Here is a 21,456-nt window from a genome sequence, read left to right as displayed (position 1 = left end):
TTCATTTTATGCACTTTTTCCGTAACCATGGAAACATTGCTGAAAATATCATATTTTTGTACCAGGTTCGTTTCCGGAGCATAACTCTAAAACCAGAAGAGATATTTCCACGAAACTTCATAGACACATTGGTCTTATGGTCTAATGGTGCCTTTTGCTATTTTAAGGTTTTCACTTTTTTGTACTTTTTTTCTGTAACCATGGAAACATTGCTGAAAATGGCAGATTTTTGTGTAAGAGTCGCTTCCGGAGCACAATCTCTAGAACCAGCAGAGATATTTCCATGAAACTTCAATAGACCACATTGTTCTTATGGTCTAGTAGTGCCTTTTGCTATTTTTAGGTTTTCATTTTATGCACTTTTTTCCGTAACCATGGAAACATTGCTGAAAATAATCATATTTTTGTACCAGGTTTGTCGTTTCCGAAGCAAAACTGGAACCCCGTGGTTGAAATATAATGCACAGACCTCCATCTGCACCTAAGTACACTTTATGGACCCTAGTAGTGGCCTTTTGTGCTATATTTTAAGGGCTTTCACTTTTTAGTACCTTTTTTACTTGTAAACCATGGAAACATTATGCTGTAACAATGGCAGATTTTTTGTTCAAGAATCGTTTTCCGGCGAGCCCCACCTTCCCCTTTTTAAAAAAACCAGCAGTAAAATTTTCCATGAAACCTAACATAGACAACCTTGTTCTTAATGGTCTTAGTCCGTGCCTTAATATGCTATTTTTAGGTTATTCATTTTATTCACCTTTTTTCGTAATCCAGTGGAAACTAATTCCTAATAATATCATATTTTTGTACTCAAGGGGGGGGGGGGGGGCGGTTCGGTTTCGCGAGTCATAACGCTAAAACCAGAAGAGATATTTCCACGAAACTTCATAGACACATTGGTCTTATGGTCTAATGGTGCCTTTTGCTATTTTAAGGTTTTCACTTTTTGTACTTTTTTCTGTAACCATGGAAACATTGCTGAAAATGGCAGATTTTTGTGTAAGAGTCGCTTCCGGAGCACAAACTCTTGAAACTTCATAGTACACATTGTTCTTATGGTCCTAGTAGTGCTTTTGCTATTTTTAGGTTTTCATTTATGCACTTTTTTCTGTAACCATGGAAACATTGCTGAAAATATCATATTTTTGTACCAGGTTTGTTTCCCGCAGCATAACTGGAAAACCGGTTGAAATATATGCACAGAACTCCATAGTCACATTAGTCTTATGGTCTAGTAGTTGCCTTTTGCTATTTTAAGGCTTTCACTTTTTGTACTTTTTCTGTAACCATGGAAACATTGCTGAAAATGGCAGATTTTTGTTTAAGAATCGTTTCCGGAGCACAACTCTAAAAACCAGCAGAGATATTCCATGAAACTTCATAGACACATTGTTCTCATGGTCTAGTAGTGCCTTTTGCTATTTTTAGGTTTTTTCACTTTTTGTGCTTTTTTCTGTAACCATAGAAACATTGCTGAAAATGTCATTTTTTTGTAGCAGGTTCATTTCCGGAGCATACTCTAAAACCCAGCAGAGGTCTTTCATGAAACTTCATAGACACAATCTTTTCAGGCCATTTATGACACTGTCATTGTACCTAGTTATAAAACAGGTAAATAGTATTTTTCACCTATATGCTTCGCATATCCTAAAACTATTCACCTTGCTTATCTCCCTTACCATAAAAGGAAAGAAACACATATGTGATTATATTCGGTGGCAGTGTTATATGGTGGATGCAATAAAATACGAATATTAAAACTGCGGTGCAAATTTGATATGTATGCCATTAAGACATTAGACAACAACAGACCTGATTATTAATAACTGCGTTGTGAGTACAGAATATTTACTCTCGCGTCGAGTCTAAGCGTTGAATGATCTCCAACGATGTATTACATTGCACAGTGCGAAGGGAAGCACAGGTAAATGTAACAATCGGGTGGTCCGATTCTGCCTTTGAATCTAATACTAGCATCGGGCATATCTAAATAATAAGCATCGGACACATCGGTCGTTCCCGCTTTACCGAAAAAAGCCCGAGTGTCCCAAAGCGTGGAAGTGAGGCCTGTTTCCCCACAACAAACATGGCAGTCGCAGTCGACAGAAGCGAAACTCTACGGGAAACTTTACATGAACGGCAAATCTCTACAGACATTTGTGTAAAATCACAGATTATTCAATTGTATACTGAGGGTCTTAGCTTCAAAGAAATCAGCAAACAAACTGGTTTAACAACAGGTGGGTGCCATAAAATTGTCAAAAACGAAAGTCACTGACGAAGTTCTACGCTACATAGAATACGAGAAAAGTAAAAAACCCCAGTATATATAGCAGAGAGATATAAGACAGCATTTACTACAAAGACAACATATGTACGAATGACAATGTACCCTCTGCTTCTCAGATCAGACATGTTATAAAGAATGAGCTTGGCATGACGCGGAAGATAATTCAACCTGTGCCGGCGGAAACTCGAACACTTGCATATGAAAATAGACTGGATGCTTTCATGGCACAAGTATTGAATTTTACCCCAGAACAACTTCATTTTTTCGATGAGGCGTCTGTTGTGCGAACATCCGGTAATCGAAAATATGGTCATAGCTTTGAAGGAACCCGCGCAGTTGAGGTGCAGCGATATGCATCAATGCAACACACACCGTCAATCTTGCATGTGGATATTTTGGTATCGATTATTACGATATATTAGATGGACCTTCAAATGCAATGGAGTTAGTAAACTTTTTTGATGAACTCATGTAGAAGACAAACCAGTTAGGAAACCCTGTGCTAGCCCATGGTGACTGTGTGATTTTAGATAATTGTGGTTTTCACCACCATCGGTATGGAGAACAGCTTTTGAGAAATATGCTTGCTACAAGAAATATCACCTTGTTATTTCAGCCACCATACAGTCCAGAGTTCAACGTGTGTGAATACATATTTCATTTGATGAGAAATAACTTGAGAGAAAATGAAGAGTTTACTTATTCATTTACAGAGTTAGCCATAGTGAATGCCTTAAACAAAAATGAAGATTCAACTCTGCCGAAATTGATTGCAAACTGTGGTTATGTGTGAGACTAATGTGTTACGACCCATCTTAATTAGTACATAAAGATGATATTAATACAGTACGTAACAGCAAGTTACATCATTTTGTCATGTAGCCTTCTTTGTTACTACCATAAAAGGCATTATAGAAGCGGTGACTTAATTCAACCAACTCTACAGTTCTAGTTTAGCATGTCATTTAACTGGTTTTGTAATACTGCATGAATATTACTTTGTAAATTAAAATATGATGGAATTTGTTATATTATGTATAGATTGTTCTTTATTGTAAAAATTGCAGTACATTAGAGTCGGCCTACCACGTAAACGAGAACATTACCAACCGGTCAGGCTATATACTACATCAATCAATTTTGTTTTATCTAAGTATATGCAGACAAAATCATTTTTGCCCATAGATTTCAGTTAACATAAAATAATGCATTTAGATGGTAGTTAATCAAATGACGCGTTCTAAAACTGAAAAGCAAATGTTTGGAATTTTTTCTTGCAATATAATTATAATTTTTTTCCGCTTTTTCGTTTTCAAACTGCCAATATATATGCATATGCAACCATTTATTTATGATGTCATTTCTTTTATCCTTACAAGGAAGTCACTAAAATGATATGTTCAAATGATGGCATCTCTGCATCCAATCAATAAAAAATAATTGGACACTATTTCAATAGATGAAATTTTGTTGCAATTTCATGAAATGACGTTAGCACACTAGTACTGTTGATGGTGAATAATTCTAATGTATGTATCACAGTATCAGCTGCCGTGACCTTGACCCATGATAATGACTTTACATCTTCCAATATTTTAGCTTCTGTGACCTTGACCATTAATAGGCATTATCATTGAATCATGCTCGCATCAATTTCTTTGCTTGTAATTGTAAGGTACTCTTGTAGTGGTTGCTAGGGCATACACTCCTATAACAAACTGTGCAGATCATAGAGGTGAAATTAAGATACAGCATATCAGTTTTAGTATACTGCCCCATGGGAGCATAGAATTGGCCGAAGATAAAAAATCACTCCTGATAATTCTGATTGCTATATATAGCCATTTGACTAATATGCCTTTTCACGGTACATCACACTACCAAGTATAAAAAATAATTTGGATGATTCTGCTTTTGTTGTGAATAGATATTTTTTTCAGTTGGTAAAAGTTCGGATTCTGTGACCTTGACATTTAATATACGTCATCCCAGGACTATGGTAGTATATAATTTCATCTATCAGTTCTGCTATTATTGTGCAACATTTCAGCTTCTGTAACCTTGACCTATGACATCAACATTCAATAGGTGTCATCGCTGAACTATGGTTAATCATCCTACTGTAAAGAAGATCCATTGAACAGTTCTGCTTTTATTGTGTATACATGTACACTATAGTACTATTTGGTAACATTTCAGCGTATGTGACCTTGACCTTTGATCTTGACATTCAATTGGTGTCATCCTTAGACTATGGTGCATCGTCTTAACAAGTATAAAGACCACTAATTAAACAGTCCTGTATATTGTGTATACACAATTTTGTAACGGATCTCCTAACAAGGAGGTTTTCCCTCAAAATGACCATTGTTATCCACTGGTGGGATGTGTGTGTTGTTTAAATAAACAACATTCAAAAAAATAAATAGCAAACACCAATTAATAATCAGAGAAAATATTTATTAGCAAAACAAGAACATTACCAAATACTCAAGTCTCTCCCGACTTCACATTGGAAATTACACAATTGGAACTGTGGATCAAAACTTGACAATTGGAAACACAGGATATTATAATTATCATTATTAAGTTGCACACTTTATCATGCAAGAAGCCCAGGGGCTAGTGTATGAGATTAGATAAAAAACGGAACACAAATGTAGGAATTATGAAAAAGATGGAGGTGGCCCATTACCTGATATACAATATAAAAACAATTTAAATTTTTATGTTACATGTTCCTTGTTTCTGATTGTCTTGCTTTGCTGTACATATCCAATTGTGCATTTACCAGGATATGACTTTAAAAAGTTTAATAACTTGTCAAATTTCTTCCACTTGTAACATATTGTTTTATTATATTTGTCATGCAAACAAATGTGCTTCTTACTACATCTTGTATAAGGATCCAGAAAAAAAGCAGATTCTAAAAGAAATATACCTATAGCTGTTTCCAAATGAGCCTAATTTTTCATTGCATTATTTCAAAATTTCTTCAAGTCAAATGTGGCAGAAATCTGTCAATCACTTAAGTTTCGAAGTTGACAATGTATGACATTAGTTTTGAAGTTGACAATATATATATATATGACATTCTTAACTCGCAGACAAGAACCATTCAAAATAGGTAAACATGACTACAGGCAGTTGACCTAATAATCCTCCCAGGATTGCATTGAACATAAATTAAAAGTGTATGCACAAAATACGAAAACAATTGTTCATTTTTTGCATTAATAACTGCAAACATGAACTGATAATTATTATTAATAATAATAATACTTCTAGCACCACAGTACAGTTTAAAATTGCACTCATTTCCAAATTCACCAACTTATTATTAGATGAGGATTCTAACTTGGTTTGTAATACATGTCATGGCTACATTGGTTCCCAGTTTAGTGCACATGTACAGGGACCTGATCAATTGATTATTCAGCCCTCTTCATAGCAGTGACTAAGGACATATAGGGTGTCGATTGGTCAAGTCCCTGTGGTAAAGTCTTGTGGTGGGTGTACACAGAATGGGACAAATAGATGTGAATTAATTAATTATAATATGTTTCCGCTTATAACAGAATAGAAAAAACAAAATAGAATAAGAAACCACTCTCAGTGGTATATTTTGACAGATAAAAATATCCACCAGTAAGAAATTTGATAAATCCTGCTTATCAATGATAGTGTTTCTAGCTTAAAATTCACTATATGGGGAGATAACTCTGCATTAGAAAAAAAAGGTCTGTTGAAAAACTTTAAAATACTGTATAGATTGTAGATATTTTCAAAATCATTAGTCAACAGCACATTTATGTACATCTCGGATGTCGACATTGAGTTGTTTCGCACAAACTTTGATGTCAAAACATTATTTTTAACCATTCTGGTCGAAGAGTATAAAAGTAAAAATGGTCACTTTCCAATTGTTTCATCAACTGGAATTTTAGCAATAATTTGAAACAATAAAATTTAAAATTCTATGTATGGTCTCATTGGTCTGTATACATGATTTTATAGCATTTGTTTTATAACAGGATGCCAAAAATTAAATGATATCAAATGATTTGCCTCTTGACTTCCATTTGAGGCTCAACATCAAAATGCTGATGTTTAATACTATATAGTCCCAAGCAAAAGGTTTTTGTTCCTTGATAATTTCTTTGATTTTCAGAATCCTATTACTATGACAAATAAAATTCTAAAAAATGATGAAATATAATATCTGTTTGATATTTTTCAAAATATTGCAAAAAATCCTGTGTATAATACATGGGGGAAAAGTAGGTAAACAACTAATGTTTGATGTTTCAATCAATATCATGTGTTTACTAGTAATCTGATGGTGGAGCATCATTTGGTAGTGGTGGTTTTGGAACTTCTTCTGGCAGTGGAGGAAACAGTTCACAATCCTCAGCTGGAGACTTGGACACAGTACTGCTGGAAGTGCTGCTGCAACTGGGATACCACATATGTGGGTATGATGGGAAAGGCATGTTCATATATGGATACATCCCCATCCCGGGCCACATTGGATACATTGGCATCTGTGGCGAAGAAATTGTCTGTTGCAGGAGAGATTGGTCATGGATGGATGGTTCAACTGGGGATTGACTGTGTGAACTGGGCATGGTTGATAACAAAGATTGATTCTGTATTCCAGATGTCACCGATGGTTGCCTCATGATCAGAGATTGGCCATGGGTGTACGTTTCATCCTGTGTTCCGAATGTTTCATTTGTCTGTCTACGACCTACCATTATTAATTCATTTAGCTCACTTGCTGACATATTTGTTAGGTTAGGTGGTATCTTGCCATTAGTTGCCAATTTCAAAAATCGTATATCTTTTTGAAGTTGTTGGTTTCCGTTCTTTCCGATGTATTTTTTCTTTAATTGCAGTTGAGGCCTTACTGCCCGCACAAAGTTGGAGGAGTTCACCTCTAGAAAGCTTTTAAGACTCCTCATTTTTTCTTCGTTGCAACGGATGTCTTTTTCAATACCAGCAACTTCTTTCTCCATCTAAAATCAAACATATTATTTCAATAACAGAAAAAAATGACATTAGTTTTTAACACAGGAAGGACAGTATTACTGTACCTCTCCCCTTCACAATGGATATCAATTTGCATTCTTCAGCTGCTATGACATTGAATAATCAATATGATGACCTTGACATTGGACTAACAGGAAGAGATTTTGCAAGAATTATATTTTTAAAAGTAATGGTAACCTTTGACTTGTACTGACCTTGACTTTTTGTTAAATAACTCCGATTGATTCTGACCAACTTTCCTTCATGTCAGGTATTAAACAATATAAAAAATAACCTCACACCTTTTGGCTTTCGTGTACTAATCATTACCCTAAAACTTGCGGTTATCTGGTGAAAGTTCATTGCAGATTGGTGTATTGAAAGCCAATTATATAAACAATAATCAATAAGTTTTCTTCAAATGATTATGATTTTCCAACTAATACCCAAAATTTCCATATTCGGACACTATAAAAAACGGTCCTTGCTAATTTATAAAATAAACGCCAATCCCAATGTACTTACTTCTGTGATATTTTGTTTGTAGTCTTTGTGCTTGCTCAGATTCCCACATGTTTTGAAGCCATCACATGCATCGTAAGGACAGGCCTCCCCTCCTTTATTTCCATGGGCTTTATGTCCTCGTCTGTGACACTTATCGCACATAGTCTTTGTCGGCACTCCTCCATGGGCCGGTAAGGGGAACCAATGGTTCCAGTGGAGGCGTCCTCAAATCCTTCAAAATAGGATGTTATGGCATTCACACGTCATACAGTGATTTTAATATTCACACCTCAGCATAATGCATCAAATACTTATACTTTTGAAATTGAAATTGACAATTGAAAACATACTTCAGAATGTTAAGTACACAAAATTTACTACATGAAAAATATGTAATAAAATCAATGTATAAAAATCCCACTTTTTTTAAAATTATGATTATTCTTGTACAAATTATGTAAACAACTTAAGTCTACCTTTGGTTACCAAGTCAACATTATAGACCACTTTAGAGATTTTTGTAATATATATGTAAGGCTACATGTATTGTACAGTTGTAGGCCTAAACACAGGGCCTCGTTACTAAAGATGATATATATAAGATAGGTCACGTCTATTTACATACATAACAGTACCAGGCCCTGTGGCCTAAGTGAGGGATGGACAGGGAAGCGATTAATCACATTGAGATCGCGGATTTTGTTATGTTTACAAAAACTAAACTAACACCTAATAAGTAAGAATTTATTTTCTGAACCTAATTAGTGTTTTGTGCTTCATTTAAACTTACCTTCAATTCATTCTTTTTGTGCATGAGTAGAATGTTAAAGGTAGTTCTTTCATCTTCTAATTTTTCTATTTCCCGCTGGAGAAAGTTGCAGGGCTTTTTGGCAGGCGTTGAGACTGAGTGGTCAAAATCTTCGTCAGCATGTGTAACGCTGCTTGTTGACTTTTCTACATCATAGTTATCATTTTCGTTAAAATGCAACCGTTTCCCTCTCGACTTTGGAACACGTGGTGTAGACAACTCCGAATCGGGACTTGCTTCTTGAGTTTTCATCTTCATTTTGTTTTTCGTGTCGGGTGTCTGCAATACTGCATGTTGATGATTTTGTCTATTATCATCCTCTTATAAACCTCAGGGATTTCCATTTCCCTAACTTCTCTGGGCCGTAAATATCTGAGTGTCTCCTCGCTAGTGACAGACCTGCTGTAGAACTCGGTCCGAAAATCTAACAGACCAGGATCTATTGATGCGAGAAAGCCATCGCCTGACATCCCCGTCTCGGACATTTTCGCTTTCTAACAACGCGAGGTCGGGATTCCCCGATTTATATATGACGTCACGCAATGCTCGCATGAACAGCTCGGACCAATCACTAGGCTTGTCATTGTTGGAGGTTCCCTTCTCGGTACATCGCTAAAAATAACCTTAGGCTCATACGCTGTCCCGTTTACAAGTTACCTGAGCAAGTCAGCTATCGATCGATGTATTACACTAGCGGATCTATCAACGCTTAGACCGACGCGAGAGTAAAAAAAAAACAGGAAAATTATCGCCAACAAATGTCAAGGCTGTATACCTGATTCAACAATTGCAGCCCCGCTCTACTTGAACTATACTCCATCTTTCTTTAGCTCAACTTCCTTTTTCCTGTTTTTTTTCCGTATACATAAGTCTCCACAATCAAACTTACTTCAGCTTTGATATCTCCATTGGCGGGGGATCTGAATGACTATGTCCTTGTTGAGAATTTCGATGGAATTTATTTTTAGAAAAAATATATTAATAAAAATAAAATTATTAATACAACTTAATTAAAATAAATAAAATAAAAAAATAAATCAACTTTTTTCTCTCTCAGATTAAATTACATTTTGAATACTACTGTAACAATTAATTAATATCTGTATTTTCTTAATTTATAGTGCTTGTAAATTTAAGGACATTATTTTAATAAATTATCCATCATTATGAAACATGTTATCTTATTTAATTCAATACAGTATTTTTTAATATTTCAACAGAGAGAAAGAAAGAAAGATAAAGGTAGTTGGATTGAAATAAAGCATAAATTTTTTAATAAAAATAAATGAAATTTAGATCTTTCTTGTGAATCAATTATAGTCATGATCATATGATCGGCAGATGACAATTTCCAAAATCATTTTTTTACTCAGAATAATTAAATATGTGGCGAAAATAGGCCTTACCGCTATGTCATGTGTAACACATGTGCTTCGCTGTATGTGTGTTGTTATTGTTAATGTTAGGCAGACGCTTCATTGTCGGGGCAGTATACAGTGTAAGCGTTTTGGTGACTTTAATGTAGCGAACACCTCTAATACGTTAATTAAACCCGCGGGAGTTCCGAGATAATTACGATGATTGCCGCTAGGGGCGCTGCTTTCTCTCGCAGTATAAAAGGGAGCGAGCTGGCAGATTGTTCACCTTTTGGTCCTGAACGTCGAGCTGTGAACATTGACAAGGTAGTAGGTAGTGGCACTGAAAGATAGAAGTGGCTGAATAAGTCTTGCCTTGATCAGTGTCATACCGAGCGACAGGACCAGTAGTCGTATTGTATTAGCTGTTGAGTGTTAGAGCTTTGCAGCTCTTAGCTATACGTAGGGTGGTACACACATATCGACTACAGGTCGCGAGTTACTCGCGACATCAGCTCACGACCACTAGCTAGGTAGTCGTGAGTAGGGTCACGACATAGGTAGTTGTGAGTCGGGTCATGACATAGGTAGTCTTGAGTAGGGCTGGTAACAGCTAGCTGTGTTAGTGTTGGCGACACGCTCGCAGTCAGCGGGCTACGAGCTAACAGTGTGTCGTGTACACGTTTAACGACAGGCAGTCATTATAGTGTTGATGTGAAGGGCCATGATCAGCACTGAGTGTGTTGCGCTCTATTGTTATATATAGGAGTTGTCTCCCTTCATCTAGTTCATTGTAGTACAGGGAGGTACTCTGTCATATGTGCTTATAACGTGTATATGTACATAGCACATTGACTAGTGTTACTGGTTGTAACCTAGCTTATCTGTATATATTGGCTGCTGCAGTAATAGTTTGTAAATCCTAATAGGGACCCAAGTATATCTTGGTAAACAACCCCCGCTGGTACGTTACAAATATATGTCCTGTTTAAAGCATATTGAATGATATTAAGTTGAATCAGAATTAAATAAACAATAAGACAATTTTAAAGATTTTCCCTTGTATTGGAAGTCTTCGATATAACATTTATGCCCCCCTGATGGATATTTATCGCAGTCAAAGCCCAGCACCATGCCCTTTTTTTTCCTGTGGGAAACACTACATGCGAATCCTATGATTTTGCGCCATTTGTTGACGTTATGTGACGTCATGATTCCTTGTACTCATCTTCGCCTTGGTGGATATTTTGACTGCATTCTATAGCTTTTAATTTCAAATTGTTATTATAATTATTTAAAAAACAATAAAAAATGTTAAACTAACCCTGTTATGCATTTGCATTAGTTAAATATATATATTTTACTGGGGAGAGCAGTACCGGAGCAACGCACAACCTCCCCATATGTATGAAAAAATGGCGGCCGCAAACTGAAGCTGTCAATGTGTATGATTGAATTTTGAAGATAGTGTTTTTTTCTTATATTTTTGTGTATCTGTTACCTTAGATGTGCTTCACATTTCGTGCCCTTCGCCCTTATTGATTATACTTAAAATTCCAGTGAAATTGACGTGCAACAATGTTGACATGTGGATAATTAGACTTCAGATTAAATTGCCAAGGCAAAAAACTATCAACCTCATCTACAGTTTGGAAAACATCCTTTATTTGTAATCAAAGGATGTGCTTCTTTAATGACCAACATAATGAATAAAATGCATGTAAAAACATTGCAAAAGTGATTTTTAAAAAATATGGATTGTTTTAATAATCATCTTTCAACTATTACAATCATCTACAAATTAAAACATGAAAAGCAGATTAGATACATGTGTGTTGTAGCATATTAATAATTCTTTTGTTATTTCCAGTCACTGTATTGGCCAAGACTTCCAGATCTCATCTCCTCAGCAGTTGTCCTGGCTCGCTCTCTCCAGGAGTACACAAAATTCAGTAATAACTGCTCAGATGATAGCAATATATATGTAAGCAGTCGTGTCACCTTAAATAGCGACAACAAACGATAACAATATAAGGGAGGGATCTTGAGTCAAACAACGTCCATGTTCGTAGAGTCTCGAAGTTTACTTGTATATTGAGTTTTTCCGAGAGTTCTATAATAATGTTTACACAACAATGACTTAGACAAACACAAACGAGACCCTGTACACACGTGTGTTACATTGTGTGTGACAGTCAACGATCTGGTTGTAAACCTGACCAGCCGCCGATCTCATAGAACTCAAACAGCTATAATGTCTTCATTTTTTCCCCAAACTAAATGAAATTTTGCACATAGATGCATTATAGTATGAAAAATAACAAATCTTCTGTTGTCGTTAGTTTTTAATAATATTTTTCGATGTTACGATGTGTTGTCGGTATGCCGTCACGGCACACCTCTGTCACTTGATCTATCGTTGGCCAGCAGCCGATTTCAGAATATTTAAATTGCTTTAATTACTCCATTTTTGCACCAATCTTCATTAAACTTGGAAGAAATATTTATTATGATGTACTGAACAACATATCCTGTGTTGTTACTACTTTTCCTCGTATCTAACGTGTTATCGTTTGTTGTCACTTGTTGTCGTTTGTTGTCGTTATTAAGGGAGACCCTAAGGAGTTTATACTCATTAGCTAGTTATAGGTTCCAGTTTGAATTTTTTCCTGATAAAAAGTAAAACAAAATGATGTAATTTAGAAGGATTCTTAATAAAGTGTGATAATATTGATTTTCACATTATAAAAAAAAATCCAGAATGATTTCAAGTATGTGCATGATAAATTATAATTTATCTGGGTTTTTTTTCACTTACAGACAGGAAATAGTGAAATATTACAGAAAGACGCCGAGTTCCAACTGTTGCTTTTGGAAGCTTGTCATAATGTGTCCGAGTGTGTCATCAGGGTAGGTAACCCTCCTAAAGTAGGTCAAGATGACATAGATTAAATGGGAACAACATCTGTCTCAGTAATTGGAATAGAGCGAACGTTCCTGTATCATGATATGTTCATCAGCAATTTTGTTTTGCCAACAATTAAGGGACGCTAGGTTTTGCATGCTGGAATTAAGAATTTTTTTTCAAAAAAATTATTTTACCTGATTTCAATTGTCACTATTTGGTTAAAATTAAAAAATGGAAACATTTCAAATGCTATTGTTTATCTATATTCATTTCTGATTTATGAATGAATTTTTAGTTTTTGTTTTAAAACATTTATACCTTGAATGGCATGGAGCAATACTGATAATCCATGTACATGGAATTTATCAAAGCTATAGGATTCCTAATTGAACTGATTTTAACAGCTAAATAAATGACATCTTAATCTGTACTTCTATATGCCATTAAAAAAATCTTAATAAATGAGTAGGATTATTGTGGATTTTAAATGCTTTCATATTAATTTGCTTCTTGGCAGGATTTATACAGCTATCACAAATGTATCACTGAAGCCTCCTTGACAGATGGAAGCAAATCTGCTTCAGTTACCCTCTCATCAGATCTCCAAGAATTTCTCCAAAGCAAGCTGCTAGAACAACCTATTTTGGGGCACGCTGTTATACAAGCAATCTTAGCTGAGAAGAAGTATACCTTTTTAAAGAAAAAATAATGAAATTCTGCACAACATTTACTTACATGTAATTAATAAGATTCTGGATAGGTACTCCAATTTCAGGGAGGATATTTCAGTATCAAGAGAAGCTAAACTACAGATCGTGTATGAACTTTTAGCATTGTATGATCCAGAACCGTATCAGAATTATGTTGCATTGAGGGAACTCTTCATTAAGATTTCTGGAACTATCTGCATGTGTTTGACAGTGCGTTGAGCAGAAAAAGGCTGGTTCGTCCTCCCATGATGGGGAAAACAACACGAATACCTATCTGGTCGAAGAATTCTGTAAATTGGAATGTGAGCTGGAAAACAAATGTGTCCCTACTGGCAACTACAAAGACATCAGTCTCGAGGAAAATGACAAACAATTCATTCATTGGATAAAAAACTCTGATGTCAAAATACGCTTACATTGGTTACTTGTTCTTTGTTTAAAAAGACAGGAACATTTTCTGAAGACCACAATAGTAAGTAACCATTCTGTGTTCATATGGTACAAAGCATGTTGGTAGATAGTTTTACCCGATTGTCACAATACAAGTAACAAATTATTCTGATGTGTAGAACATTAAGTGTAGATATCATACTGTCATCATGTATCTGAGGAAAGCTTTGGAAAATTATAATAAATTGCAACAATTATCGATAAAACATACAATCAATATAACTATAACATATTCAGTTATCATAAGTGACTTTTGCATGAAATCATATAGCTTAGCCTTCACTTATGGATGTGTCAAATCATTATTTCCTCTTGAAAATGTTCTGATTTTCTCTCTCTTTTTAAGGACATTGCCATTTGCATTGATAAAGAACAGTTTATTTAGTGAGCTGACAGAATTATTGAGACCAGAAGAGTTATGGCCCCGTGAAACCACTTCTACTGCTGCATGGGCTGGTCTTTCTGTAAATCTTGCACACAGGCCAAAATACTTCTGGATACTTTGTGGGATGACTGCGTAAGTAACACCACAAACAGGGACCTAATTTTATCCTTGATGTCTTAATAAATGTATAATCACATACTCATCTAAAATCTTAAGATGTCAATATTGTATTTAAAAAGTACGGATCACACCTGATATTATTACAGATGTAGCTTTATTAAACTGCCTCCAGTAATAAAGCCATGGATTAGTCTTACTCTGATGCTCAAACTACTGTTAATGATTAAATCACTACTTAATGATAATTTATCGGCACCTCGGACAGAAATGTCCCCAAATGATTGGCGGAGAGCCGTCACGTGGTGACCCCCTATCACTTTATAGGGGTCAGTAAATTTTATTATGGTGTGCAATATGGCGGCTCTCGCCCTCAGCTTCAAAATTTAAAAAACACATAATCTTCAACTAAATATAAATCCACTTCATTACAGTAAAACTATATATTAATGATTAATTTTTGTGTAAAAATAACTTCAATCATTTTAATACTTCAAATTACATGAAATACAAGTTTTTTAAATACGAGTTTGCTTCCCCTACGCCAGTTTGAAAGTTGATGACGCGGCGAAAGTCAAACGTAACAATTCAAGCGTTTTCTAGACTGTGATTATAAACAAATGAAGGTGTTCGTACCTACAGATCCAATCTTCACTCTACAATCATTTATCGGCATAACCTTTAAGTGATTATCTCAGCGAAAATGCACAGATGATCAAGGAGATTGTGCTTAAAATGTTAGATGGATGTTTGTATCACTCTTGTTTGTGATGCTTTCAATATAAAGACGGTCTGGTGTTCGTATTGAGGTAGGCCTACTGTTGGAATGTCGAAATTATTGTTGATTTATGAATTATTCATTATTCTTCTGCAGGTTCCTTATACAGTATATTTGAAAATTTCTTGAAAGAAATACACAGATAAATATGTAACCTAGGCCAATTATTTTAAAAAGTGCCGATTGTTTGTTATCATTCGCGCCAGTATGATTTAAGTTTGATTTCAGATTCTTGACCAAACAATCAGATAGGAACAAAGAATTAATGAATCAAATAAATGGTCCTCGAAGCGCGATAAATTCGTTATATAGTCAGTTACTGACCCCCTATAAAGGCATAGAGGGCTCAGTAAGAAGTATATGGAGGCTCGGGCTACGCCCTTGCCCCCACATAAATCTTACTGACCCTCTATGCCTTTAAAGGGGGTCAGTAACTGACTATATAACTAATAATGTATACTGAAAATAAATGTAAAGGAACTTCTAGTAAGTAAACTATGTGAGCTGGTTAGTACAAAATGTATCCACCTGAGAGTGTAATACTTTTTAGTTTATATTTAATTATTCATTCACCTGTGATTTATTTGTTGGATCAAATGGCTAGTTGATTTGATTATAGTGACCTACATCTCCTGCCATTAGTAAATCCAGGCAATAGTCTAGGTATCTGATAGGTTAATGACGTACATTATTTCTGTAGGTCTCAGTTCCAGCATCCAGCATTAGAGGCGGGTTGCATGCAAGCTTTCCTATCAGATTGACCTTATACAATGGTGTCTTGACCGTACAACAGTAAGTCAAATTATTGTTCACCATCATCTGACAGACACGGTGGGCTATTCAAATGGCCTTTTTTTCCGTGGCCCTCCGTCCGTCTGTCCTTTCGCCTGTTAACAATTCTTTGTTACTGCTATTTCTCGAGGAACTACTGAAGGGATCTGTCTCAAAAATTCATATGTAGGTTCCCCTAGGGTACGTCTTGTTTGTGCATATTGCATTTTGGGACCAATCAGTCAGCAAGATGGCCCGACAGGACGCCATCTTGGAATTTGACAATTGAATTTTTTTTACCACTGTTTCTCAGAAAGTACTAAAGGTATTTGTCTCAAATTTCATGTGCAGGTTCCCCTAGGTGTCTAGTTGTGCATATTGCATTTTGGGACCGATCGGTGTACAAGATCGCCGTCGGGATGCCATGTTGGATTTTGACAATTGAAGTTTTGTTACAGCTGTTTTCTCAGAAAGTACTGAAGGGATTTGTCTCAAATTTCATGTGCAGTTTCCCCTATGGGTCTTGTTGTACATATTGCATTTTGGGACTGATCGGTCCACAAGATGGCCGTCATCTTGGAATTTGACAATTGAAGTTTGTTACCGCTATTTCTCAGAAAGTACGTGAAGGGATTTGTCTCCAATTTCATGTACAGGTTCTCCTAGAGGTCTAATTGTTCATATTGCATTTTAGGACTGATCCATCAACAAACTTTCCTCTTCATACTTTCATGCCCCCCCTTCTCTACTGCCCTGTTTCCCATATGCTAAGCCATTTTTCCTTGCACTTCACATCCATCCATCTTTTTTTCCATTCCCCCGGGGGGGGGGGGGGGGGGGGGGGGGGGGGGGGGGGGGGGGGGGGGGGGGCCGGGGGGGGGGGGGGGGGGGGGGGGGGGGGGGGGGGGCCCACCCCCTCCCATTCCAACTTTCCCATCCAGGTCTCCCGTACCAATATTGTTTTACACCCCTCCCTTTCCACCCCAGTCTGTATCACTTCTATATACTCTCCATTGGCAGCATCCCTCCCCTCCCAGCGCCCCTGTTTAAAACTCCGCAGCTTCCATCTACACTATCCTCTTTAGCCCTTTATACCTTCCACAACCTTTCCTTCCTTTCCAGCTTCCTTCTCCACTATCCTCTTTAGCCCTTTATACCTTCCACAACCTTCCTTCCTTTCCCAACTTTCACCAAAATAGTCCTTCCCAAGGATCCCTCTTCTTACTTACCTCATTTCCTCTCCTAATCATTCTTTCTTCCTTTGCCCTCTTCCCTCTCATGACCTAAACCGCCTTCTTTATGGCCTCAACCTTCCTTGCTTCTCCAGCTTTCTCTTCCTCAACAGCTTTCTCCTCCACCAAACCATTCCTTTCCCACCTCCCTCCTTATTCTCATCAATAATTTAGTTTATATGTTTACTAGTACTTATTTTCATTTGTACAGACCCCGACTTACAGAGAATGAATGAAGATGGATCTTCCTAACATCACACAGAAGACGTGCAGCTGACATTGATTCTTGAGTTATAGAAAACACAACTCTGTCTGTTTGTTTCTCCATCAGTTCAACCAGGATCTGTTACTACCTAGATCAAGACGAAGTCTTCCAGCTCCTTCAGAAGAGCCCTCTACAAGATGAAACGAGGTAAGAAATGGCAAAGTCAATGTTTTGAATCCTCAAGAATGGGTCTTACTTAATGTATTGACAGCTGAGATAGTGTGCTTGGAACATCTGTGCACACATTTTAAATAAAATATAAGTTGAATGTAATTATACATATATTAGTTTTGTCGTAACGCAAATTTATACAAAAACGTTCTATAGCATAATGATACCAACATTTGGAGGTAAAGTATGTAGTAAAATCTATGAAGTGATCTTCCTCACAATGAGTTACATATTACTGTCTGTTGTAGGAACTAAATCCAAAAAGAAGGTGAAGTCTGTCAGGTTCGCTCTCAAAAGAAGATGACTCCTTGAAGTGTGAGAATGGTGCCTGATATTCACATAGAGAGGTGGGAGAGATATGAGGTATATACAGTGGGTTTTGTGTAGTGAGAGTGAAATGTAATGGAAGCCATCTACTTCTGTGCTGAGCACCCAGACAGTCCACCTAATCAACCAAATACAGCCATCCAATCAAAGGTTATACAGTAAACATACCAGCTGACGGATCCTAAAAATAGGGGTCACAGTAGCAACAAAAAAACCAGTGTAAACTTCCAAACTGTTTACAAAACCAAAAATGTCACAGAAAAATTCAACAAGGCTAGAAGTCTTCTTGCCATCCTGCAGCCATTAACATTTCGGTTAGAAGTTTTGGAAAATTTATTTTCGCTTTTGTTTGTCACTCATGAAGATATCCAAGAGAGTTCGTTGGTAGAGACAGACAGTGATGAGGCTGCGGACTATGAATAGCAGTAGAAACAACACGTTAGACGAAGACTCGCAACCCTTCAGCCTCATTTCTGAAGAAAGTATGGTCACCACTGCCGGAAGAAAAAAGCCCCAATTTTAAAATTCTGAACTTGTTCATTCAGATCAACATTCCTTCATGTTGGTAGTGCATATGATGAACCGTTCATAGAAAGAGCCAAACCTGTTCACATGACACCTAGTGTAAAAACAGGGGCAAAGAAAGAAACAGAAAAACAATAGCATCACCAGGGAATCAAAGAAACATGTAATGACAGAGAAAATTAAGAATGACATCAAAGCTAAAGTTCTACACAAGGCAGACATAGAGTTAGCCCAGAAAGCCTCTGAGAATGGTACTTGTAGTGCCCACAGTGTAACAGTACATCAGGAGGAGCTAGGTTTGGCTTCCTTACCAATGAATACCTAGTCAGGGATATACTAGCTATGTTAAAAGACTGCCTTCTGGACCTAACTGCTGCTCGGTTTCAAGTGCGTTAGGAAAAGATCCAGAAAAAGAGAAAGTAGTTGGAAATGCAAGTACTGCAGAAGCAGAGGCTATTACAGACATAACGACTGGAACAACCTCTTAGACAAATGGGTTCAGTCCAGCATTGATTCTACCATCATAAAGAAAAGGGATTGCCCAGCTAACACAGTATGTGAGTGAAGCCCAGTGGCGGTACAGTTGGTGTGTCACGAATGTATCCCAGTGTCTGTGGGGCAGGTCTTACTCGAGCCTGTCTCTGTCAACGACAACAAATGGGAGGATGATCATCGGTATTGGTGGTCATATCATGGAAAGTCAGCTGGTCAACCGGCGACACACACCTACAGGGGAGTACAGGTAAACACTACATACCTACATGGTATACAGGTAACGTGAACATACCCCATTTGGTACATCACGACCCCTTTTGGTACAAAATTTGGGTTTTCCCCTCTAAATTCCTAGTTACTGTGTTTTGTTATTTATACTATTGTGATATAAAAATACAAGTATAAAATGACAATTCAAGCTCAAATTTGACTTCGATCGTTTAGATTATATTCGTATACGCCTACATCGAAATGGACGAAAGGGTCGTAAATGTTAGCAGTGAGTGACGCGCAGAGCCATTCGACGGCTATTTTATGCTACATTGTTATCCGTTTTCATCAATAGTAAAGCATTAAATTAATCTCTATAGCCCTAAAAATATTTCGGATATCATTTCCATAACGATACACCTCTTTTATTAGCGCAGATATGCCACTTTTCTGAGTATAACACACCGCAATTCAAACATCCTACTTCGCCATTTTTGTTTTTACTACCAATGCGCATGCCTCAACGTTGATGACTAAAACGATCTACCAAGGCCAGTTGCTCGGTTGGGGGTTTAATGATCCGGATTTATAGCAAGGATATGTATTATGTGTTGGTGTCACTTATTACATTTTTGTTTATTAATCACTAAGATTGTAAGATAACCTACACTATATGAATGTACTTTTGTCTTAAATCAAATGAGATAATCAAACAACATACCAGTGACATTTTCCCCAGACAATGGCATACAAATGTACTCAGTACAGATACATGTAACTTATATGTAAGCAATAAACTCGGTAGGTTTTTTTTTAATGGTTTCCTCAAAATTATAAACATGACTTAATCCAGATTTGCAGGCAAATACTATTTTATAGTCAATAGAGTTCACTACACAAAAACAGCACTTAATAAACTGGATCAGTGTTGAGAATCACCATGGGGATTTAATGTCCACATGCAGTCATGGAAAAAATATAACATTGAACTTACATGTACATCCTAGATCTTTCATTATATAGAAGACATTGCTCACAAATATTTCATTTATTCTCTCTCTCTATCTTTTCTGTTTACATGAAAAGGGGTTGTTGTATTCTTGGATTAAAGTTGCAATGTTTATAAAATATAATATATATATAATTCTTAAACACGTATGTCAAATTCTGCATGCTTGCAACATAAACAAAATAGAAAATTAGACATGAAAAATTATACCAGGTACAGAGCTATTGATCTTAACAATATCCAATCGTGGGCTGGATTAGTGGGTATCTTTGTTCTATAGGGAACAAAATGCACTATGTACAGGTAAAAATACAATATTATTGCATTGACATGACCATTATGAGGACTTTTCTTAACTTATTTGTGGTCTTCCAGTAAAAAATGGACAGGATATATCATTCCCAATTTTACCATTTTACAGATAAACTCAAAGGTAAAAATGATTTACATGTAGCTAAATAATTACATGTAATAAGTTAACAGAAGGAAAAAATTGACAGAGTTGTAAAAAAAATTAAAACGGAAGAGCATATAAATACATTTTGTAATGTAATTTATAAAATTATCTTTAGATATCATACATAGATAATACATAAAAACATTTTTAATTACCCAATATACCTACATGTATCTATCTATGATTTTGTTTAATTTTTCATATAAATAATATTTTATAAACAAGACATCAACCTCAAAATACAGTTGCATAACAAGATTTTTAGCAAGTATGTACTATTATGCATTAGCTGTGTATTGAGGGCTAATTGAAGTCTTGTCAAATTAAATACATGCACATTATTAAAGGTTATATATATTTTTACATACAAACAGTTCTAAACAAAGCTCTTTTTCACAATATGTAATGTACACTACATGGTACAATTAATAAAATGATCTTATAAAACAAGATACCATATCTTGTAATTATGTTCTATTTGTGTTATTTCTAATGCTTCATTTGTATAATGGATAGATCTATATTATAGGCCTAGTTATAATATGGACTGTTTAGGCATGTTATATCAAATTTTATATATATGCAAATGAGCAGGTGCTTGTTTCATTTTGATAACATATTTTAAAAAGTTTAAAAATTGGTATTTACCGGGAATATA

At 36.0% G+C, this 21,456-nt stretch overlaps 2 long non-coding RNA genes and 1 pseudogene across 2 annotated transcripts; 2 read left to right on the top strand and 1 right to left on the bottom strand.

Annotated features, from left to right (window-relative positions):
• The first annotated feature begins 2,128 nt into the window (after positions 1-2,128).
• LOC138313045 (uncharacterized) lies at positions 2,129-3,746 on the top strand. Its single transcript, XR_011207117.1, has 2 exons — positions 2,129-2,240; positions 2,407-3,746. It is a non-coding gene; the product is annotated as an uncharacterized lncRNA (long non-coding RNA).
• A 983-nt stretch (positions 3,747-4,729) lies between these two features.
• LOC138313044 (uncharacterized) lies at positions 4,730-9,359 on the bottom strand (annotated as a pseudogene).
• A 2,557-nt stretch (positions 9,360-11,916) lies between these two features.
• On the top strand, positions 11,917-13,770 carry LOC138313047 (uncharacterized). Its single transcript, XR_011207120.1, has 3 exons — positions 11,917-11,972; positions 12,809-12,898; positions 13,414-13,770. It is a non-coding gene; the product is annotated as an uncharacterized lncRNA (long non-coding RNA).
• The last annotated feature ends 7,686 nt before the right edge of the window (positions 13,771-21,456 follow it).

This window comes from Argopecten irradians, unplaced genomic scaffold (genome assembly GCF_041381155.1).
Source record: "Argopecten irradians isolate NY unplaced genomic scaffold, Ai_NY scaffold_0565, whole genome shotgun sequence".
Classification (NCBI taxonomy): Eukaryota; Metazoa; Mollusca; class Bivalvia; order Pectinida; family Pectinidae; genus Argopecten; species Argopecten irradians.
The sequence above is the reverse complement of the archived record's forward strand: the minus strand, read 5'-3'. Positions and strand labels throughout refer to the sequence as shown.